This window comes from Schistocerca serialis, chromosome 1 (assembly GCF_023864345.2).
Source record: "Schistocerca serialis cubense isolate TAMUIC-IGC-003099 chromosome 1, iqSchSeri2.2, whole genome shotgun sequence".
Taxonomy (NCBI): Eukaryota; Metazoa; Arthropoda; class Insecta; order Orthoptera; family Acrididae; genus Schistocerca; species Schistocerca serialis.
This window is the reverse complement of record NC_064638.1, coordinates 395,565,936-395,573,504: the sequence shown is the minus strand read 5'-3', so window position 1 is coordinate 395,573,504 and position 7,569 is coordinate 395,565,936.

The window sequence follows — 7,569 nt, the reverse complement described above, 5'->3', positions numbered from 1 at the left end:
GCACATAGATGAGAGTTCCCTAGACAAGTTATTAACGTGAGTGTCCCACTTCAAATCTTCTGAGTCTACAGACTCAAAAGTTCTTTGACAGTTACGTTTTCCAGGGCAACATACTTTAATCATGCATAAATAGTCATTTGGTTAGATGGAGAAATTACATGAAAGTACATACATACAGTTTTTCAAGTATTTACAACGAGTTCGTTTTTGTTAAACCACTGAGATATTCTTTTCATAGAACTTTGTGCTGTTGACTGTAAGGTTTCTGAGGTGAATCCAGTAAGCAGTGGGCTCGTGTCATCAGCAAGTAGGACAGTTTTTTGGGGAATCATATAGTCAACAAATCTGTCCACATTAATCAAGGAGAGCAGTGGATCTAAGGTTGACACCTGCAGTATGCCATATTTTATAGGTAATTCGCTAGAAAGGATTGAGTTGTTTCTTGTTTTATTTTTAGTCTTCAATTCATTCTGAACTGATGTCTTCTGCCTATGATGTTTTAGGTATGAGTGCAATCTGCTATATGCTTCACCTCTTTCTCCTCATCTTTCTAATCTTTTTGAGCAAGAGTTTTGCGGTCCAGGATGTCAAAGACTTTCGACAGGTTTAGAAAAATACCTACAGCTAATTTATGTTGATCAAGGGATTTTAAAGCACAGTGTTAGAATTCAAAAATCGCTGTCTGAGCAGATTTAGACTTTCTAATGCCATGTTGTTGTACAGTAAGAGAAGAATATTTATTTATGAAACATAAAATCCTGTCATAAAAGACAGAATTTTTGAGAAGGAATTCAACTGACACAGATACTTAGTTTGATATTTTATCAGAGGAACCTTTTTTTAGCAGTGGTGAAACTTCTGCTATTTTGAAAATATATGAAAAGTACAAGTTTTTACAGAGAGGATGAAAATTTTTGTCAACAGTTTACGGTAGCTGTGTGGTGAGCATATGAACTCATGCACCTTTCAAGGCCCCTTGACATTTTATTGCTTAATGATTTACTTTTACCTATAATTTCATTGGAATTCGTTTCATAAACATACATAGAGGGATTCAAGATCACTGACTTGCTACAGGAACTTGGGATTCATCCTTTACATTTCACTTGAATGAGGTCTTCAGCAGTATTAGGACAAAGTTCGTGTCACCCCACTCTGCACTGTTGCCAAATTTATTTAAGATGGCGGATAATAGATGGTGGTGGTAAATATGGCAAAATCGCATTGGGCTACCTTCACTAACCTAATGCCCAACCCTTCTCCCTCCCGCCCTCTCCAAGAAAATGGCGGGAAGTTCAAATTTTGGAGAAAAAGGGCACTTGAGCTGCATCCACCAACCTAATTAAATATTGGAAAAAGATATCCGACTGCCTCCTCTTCCTAGGAATTGGGGGGGAAAGGACTCAGCCTGTGCTGGGCTGCTGGAAAGGATGGACATAAGTCTTTATTTGGCAGGCAGTCTTTATTTAAACAATCTGAGGTAGTAGCTCCATCCAGTGAATTCACCACGAGATCCAGAGTCCAACAGACCTATTACACAGTACTGTCACCAGATAGTGTTATCAGTTCATGGCGGTCTGGGGAGAAATGGCAGGAAAAGGACTCGACCTGTGCTGGGCTGGTGGAGAGAGAAACGAGTGTACTTTATTTATTTTGGAACAATTTATTTAGTGATGGATTTCACGTAGTTTATTTATTACACTGACACAAAGCACTCGCCATGACGTGCTTTGGGTCACAGTATATAGTCTAGAGACCTGCAAACTACTTGTAAATCACCGAAATAATGCAGTACACTGATATACAGACACACAAACAACTCGTAAATTGTCAAAATAATGCATGTAAAAGTCTCTGCAAACACTCAAAACGCTTAATCAGCCGAAAATAATGCAGTACACAAAGACTTAGTGCACATAAAAAGCGCCTTCGAACTATCGTGAACCTCGACATACCAACGAACTGTTCCAACATGTGCACAGGCTGACGCCGCCAAAACCGAACAGGCGCTTTGCAGGACCAGCCAGATGCAAGCCAGTGCTGGAGAGATGAACGCCGGGGCTCAAGCCTTCACTCTCATGCCGCCTGCAGCCAGCAGGTGAAAGTCGCGTCTATTTTCAGGTATACAGGCAGAGTTCTTCGAGTGTTATACTGAAATCAGATGTCTATGTAAATAAGAGCCAAGTCAGCCTCTGAACGTGCATGTGTTCACCTAACTACACTCCTGGAAATGGAAAAAAGAACACATTGACACCGGTGTGTCAGACCCACCATACTTGCTCCGGACACTGCGAGAGGGCTGTACAAGCAATGATCACACGCACGGCACAGCGGACACACCAGGAACCGCGGTGTTGGCCGTCGAATGGCGCTAGCTGCGCAGCATTTGTGCATTGCCGCCGTCAGTGTCAGCCAGTTTTCCGTGGCATACGGAGCTCCATCGCAGTCTTTAACACTGGTAGCATGCCGCGACAGCGTGGACGTGAACCATATGTGCAGTTGACGGACTTTGAGCGAGGGCGTATAGTGGGCATGCGGGAGGCCGGGTGGACGTACCGCCGAATTGCTCAACACGTGGGGCGTGAGGTCTCCACAGTACATCGATGTTGTCGCCAGTGGTCGGCGGAAGGTGCACGTGCCCGTCGACCTGGGACCGGACCGCAGCGACGCACGGATGCACGCCAAGACCGTAGGATCCTACGCAGTGCCGTAGGGGACCGCACCGCCACTTCCCAGCAAATTAGGGACACTGTTGCTCCTGGGGTATCGGCGAGGACCATTCGCAACCGTCTCCATGAAGCTGGGCTACGGTCCCGCACACCGTTAGGCCGTCTTCCGCTCACGCCCCAACATCGTGCAGCCAACCTCCAGTGGTGTCGCGACAGGCGTGAATGGAGGGACGAATGGAGACGTGTCGTCTTCAGCGATGAGAGTCGCTTCTGCCTTGGTGCCAATGACGGTCGTATGCGTGTTTGGCGCCGTGCAGGTGAGCGCCACCATCAGGACTGCATACGACCGAGGCACACAGGGCCAACACCCGGCATCATGGTGTGGGGAGCCATCTCCTACACTGGCCGTACACCACTGGTGATCGTCGAGGGGACACTGAACAGTGCACGGTACATCCAAACCGTCATCGAACCCATCGTTCTACCATTCCTAGACCGGCAAGGGAACTTGCTGTTCCAACAGGACAATGCACGTCCGCATGTATCCCGTGCCACCCAACGTGCTCTAGAAGGTGTAAGTCAACTACCCTGGCCAGCAAGATCTCCGGATCTGTCCCCCATTGAGCATGTTTGGGACTGGATGAAGCGTCGTCTCACGCGGTCTGTACGTCCAGCACGAACGCTGGTCCAACTGAGGCGCCAGGTGGAAATGGCATGGCAAGCCGTTCCATAGGACTACATCCAGCATCTCTACGATCGTCTCCATGGGAGAATAGCAGCCTGCATTGCTGCGAAAGGTGGATATACACTGTACTAGTGCCGACATTGTGCATGCTCTGTTGCCTGTGTCTATGTGCCTGTGGTTCTGTCAGTGTGATCATGTGATGTATCTGACCCCAGGAATGTGTCAATAAAGTTTCGCCTTCCTGGGACAATGAATTCACGGTGTTCTTATTTCAATTTCCAGGAGTGTATTGTGGCTGAAGTGTACATGCTGGCCCAGTGCCGAGAGAGATGTTTGCAAAGTGGCTCACCTTCGCAGATGAAGCTAAAAGGTTCTCAATGTTATACTGCTGTCACATGGCTATGTAAATAAGAGCTAAGTCTATATCTCGGAAATTGAAAACTGTTGGAGAAATTGTTAATGGTCGCTTTTGTAGGAGCTTTCGTGATGGCTCAGCTTGTTTCCATGGAAATGCTTGTCCTAACAGAACCTATTTACGAATACAGCCCAGAATAGCGCTGAATGCATTCCTCCTGATTGTCGTAATGTGGCACTCTGTCCACCATGTGTTACCCTTCATGGAAATCCTGCTTTCAACAAATATCTCTGTAACGCAAACATTCTCACTGCTATGTAGAGGCTCCAACGTCCCAGTACAAAGGATGCCTTGTGGATGAATAGAGAATTTTGATTGGCTCTTATTGAATTTACCTGCCAAATTACTGACGCAACCAGTGTGGAAGCGCTACCCGCCTGTTTTTTCTTTCTGCAAACGAGACTTTCAGTGGCAAAACTATTTTGTACAGATCGCCATGTTGCACTGGCAGTTAAACCCTGAAAAAGTGGCCTACAGATCGGATAATATGGAAACACTCTTGCTCAATTACACTGCTCTGCCTCTGACGGTGAAAGCTTAAATATTACAGCATGAAACCAGTCTCCAACCCAGCAATACATTGCCGCATATCGTGTCAGAGTAGTAAACATACAATTCGTATCCTGCACCATACAAAATCGTCCCTTTGCCGCCATGCATATAGCTATCGACCGCCAGACACTAGTACATATGCCATGAAGAAAGACAGCATAAGCACATACACTATAGGCATACTCCTCAGAACACTAGATATTTCCCGTGCTTTCTGGTGGTCATCCACCACAGCTGAGGGTCACAAGTCATCTGCTCCCGACGCATGACCAGAGCATCCTGAGCAGACTGAACTGTTGTACAAAATTGAGCTCATTTCCCCTTGGCACAAAGACATTACTGTTTCTGGCCCCGACCTGCTTGCTTGCTTGCTTTGTACACCCATCTCCAGACTCTGGGATTACAAAAACACATGGATTTTCACATAGTTTGCCAGAATATGATGTCATTAACTCGATACTTCTCGATATCAAGCACACAGCAATATCGCTTGCATAGCAGTATTGCTCGCACAGTACAATTCTGAAGATATAGACTCGAAATTATTCCTCTGGAAACTCGAAGCTTTAGGGAGGTGGAGCGTGCTGTAAACCACTGAGTAACTAGAAACTTATCCCGTTTGCGAAGACCTTTACATGAAAACTCGAAAAAATAGAGAAAACTTATATTTGCACTTGCAAATACCGATGTCGATGATGTAACAGATTCCAAATCATTCTTATGATTTATAAAGTTAACTAAGGTGTTTCTCATGCCTAGAGAACCAGCAAAAGTGTCTTCCACTCGTCTTTCACCTGCTAGATACACACACCAATCTTCCCTCAACTAAATAAAGCCGCGATATGTGTAGAAGCAGTCAACCAGACAATTTACATGGGAGGGAACAATGGTCCAGTGTAAACGCATGTCCATATTGAATCCTGTCAAATTTCCATGTGATCACGAAAGCTATCCAACACATACTAAGTATTAGTTCACTATTCGGCCGTCTAGAGGACGACACGAGTAAGTCAGTTACATTCATGCATCCCAACAGGTATCTCCATATGGACAGCACCTACCATTAGCTGGAAACGTGAATCATTACCACCATAGGCCACCGGTGCAGACAGATTCATCCTAAGAAACAGGCCACATATATATTTTATCAATGTACTTATTACAATTAAATATTACGACCGCGGTCTCAATTGGACGACATTCGACAATGAATGAAGTATCGGAAATTCAGCCTGCTGACGGCTGTGGCACTGAAAATAGAAATATGTATATCATTCTTATGACTTGACATACTCTTCCCTTTGCTGTCGCATTATTCAAAGCCAAATCCATAGCTTCCTTACGACTGGACATAGTGATTCCCTTTGCACATGTTGGTACACACACACACATACTTTATAAGCCTGATGCTTAACGTAAACCTATCATGTATCCCCTACTACTAAGTATAATACTCCGCCAGTAACTGACTGCTGGTGATTCGAAATAACACTGACCGAAAATCAGCGATGGGTGGCATGTCTCAAGAGTTTTTCTTGAGAATGGTACCACTGTGTCTTAGAAAAAGAGACGTAATCGTCTTACAAACGGCCAGATGTTAAAAAACTACTGTATGCTACTGTCACAAGTGATCTTGGTTCTACAGGTGCACACAGGTCCCATGTTAAAAGCTATACTGCCTTTATAAATCGAGTTATGGCATTACCTCTGAATGAAGTAGTTTTTTCCAAACAAATACCATGACACTGAATATAGACAGTGATCGACGGAGTGTATATTATCAGACCAACAGTGCGGTTTCATGTCACCGATGTTGCAGCCTTGTAATAAAATTACCGAATTTAGAAAGTGATTTGGCGAAGGAACATGGCATGAAACTGGTATTTGCAAGTCCCTCATGCCACCACTAATTATTTCTCCTGTATTTGTGACACATTCTGTGTTGATGCCACGTTAGAGGTTCGGTGATATACCGACTGGGTTATAGGCAATGGTTGATTGAGAAGGATCACAAACAGTAGATGGTGAGCTGAATCAGGTCGTAAGAAATGTACACTAGCTTTTCAGATCTCTAGTGCTATGCTTTCCGGTAGGAGTGATGTCTATGATTTGGAATAAAATCTATCCATTCAACCACATACCTGTGTTGTATCCAATAGACAAGTCCTTTAATGATTACAGCTATTAGTGAATCATATTTCTGGCACTGTCATATATCGAAATGTCACATTTTTCGAAACTATCTGCAACAGTAAAATTTTAGATAGTCCCTATGCCTCTAGCAACTGCTGCCATTTCTGCAGCTTTGTGCATATTATCGTTCCAATGTATGCCGAATTGAGCAGTCTCGTTTGCAGAAAGAAAAAAACAGGTGGGTAGCGCTTCCACACTGGTGGCATCAGTAATTTGGCAGGTAAATTCAGTAAGAGCCTATTATAATTGACCATTCATTCACAAGACATCCTTTGTGGCGGGACGTAGGAGCCTCTACATAGTGGTGTGATGTTTGTGTTTCGGAGATGTTTGTTGAAAGCAGGACTTAACAGTTTCTACAAAGGGCAACACATGATGGACGGGGTGCCATGGTAGGACAATCAGGAGGAATACATTCTGCGTTATTCTGGGCTATACTCGTAAACAGGTTCTGTTAGGACAAGCATTTCCATGCAGACAATTTGAGACATCATGAAAGCTGCTACAAAAGGGAGCATTAACTATTTCTCAAACAGTTTTCAAGTTTCCAAGATGTAGACTTAGCTCTTATTTACATAGCCATGTGAAGTCAGTATAACAGTGAAAACCTTTTAGATGCACCTGCGATGGTAAGTCACTAGGCGAACATTTCGCAGTGATGCGTCAGCCACAATGGGCAGGTATGCATGGTGGCTAAGTAAACACATATGCAGCCAGAGTCGTCTTGCATGTCCTGTTAGGATTGCTTCTGGGAAGCATTGCAACAGATTTCTGTAGTGCATTCAGAGGAGAGACTTAGCTGTTATTTACATAGACCTGTAACATCAGCATAACAGTGAGAACCTTTTAGCTGTATCTGTGAGGGTGAGCCACTATGCAAACATCTCTCTCAGCACTGGACCGGCAGGTACACTTCAACCACGGTGGTTAGGTGAACATGTGCACGTTCAGAGGGTGACTTGGCTCTTTCAGTATAACACTCAAAGAACTCTACTTGTATACCTGAAAACAGACGCGACTTTCACCTTCTGGATGTGGGCGGCAGCGGCGTGAGA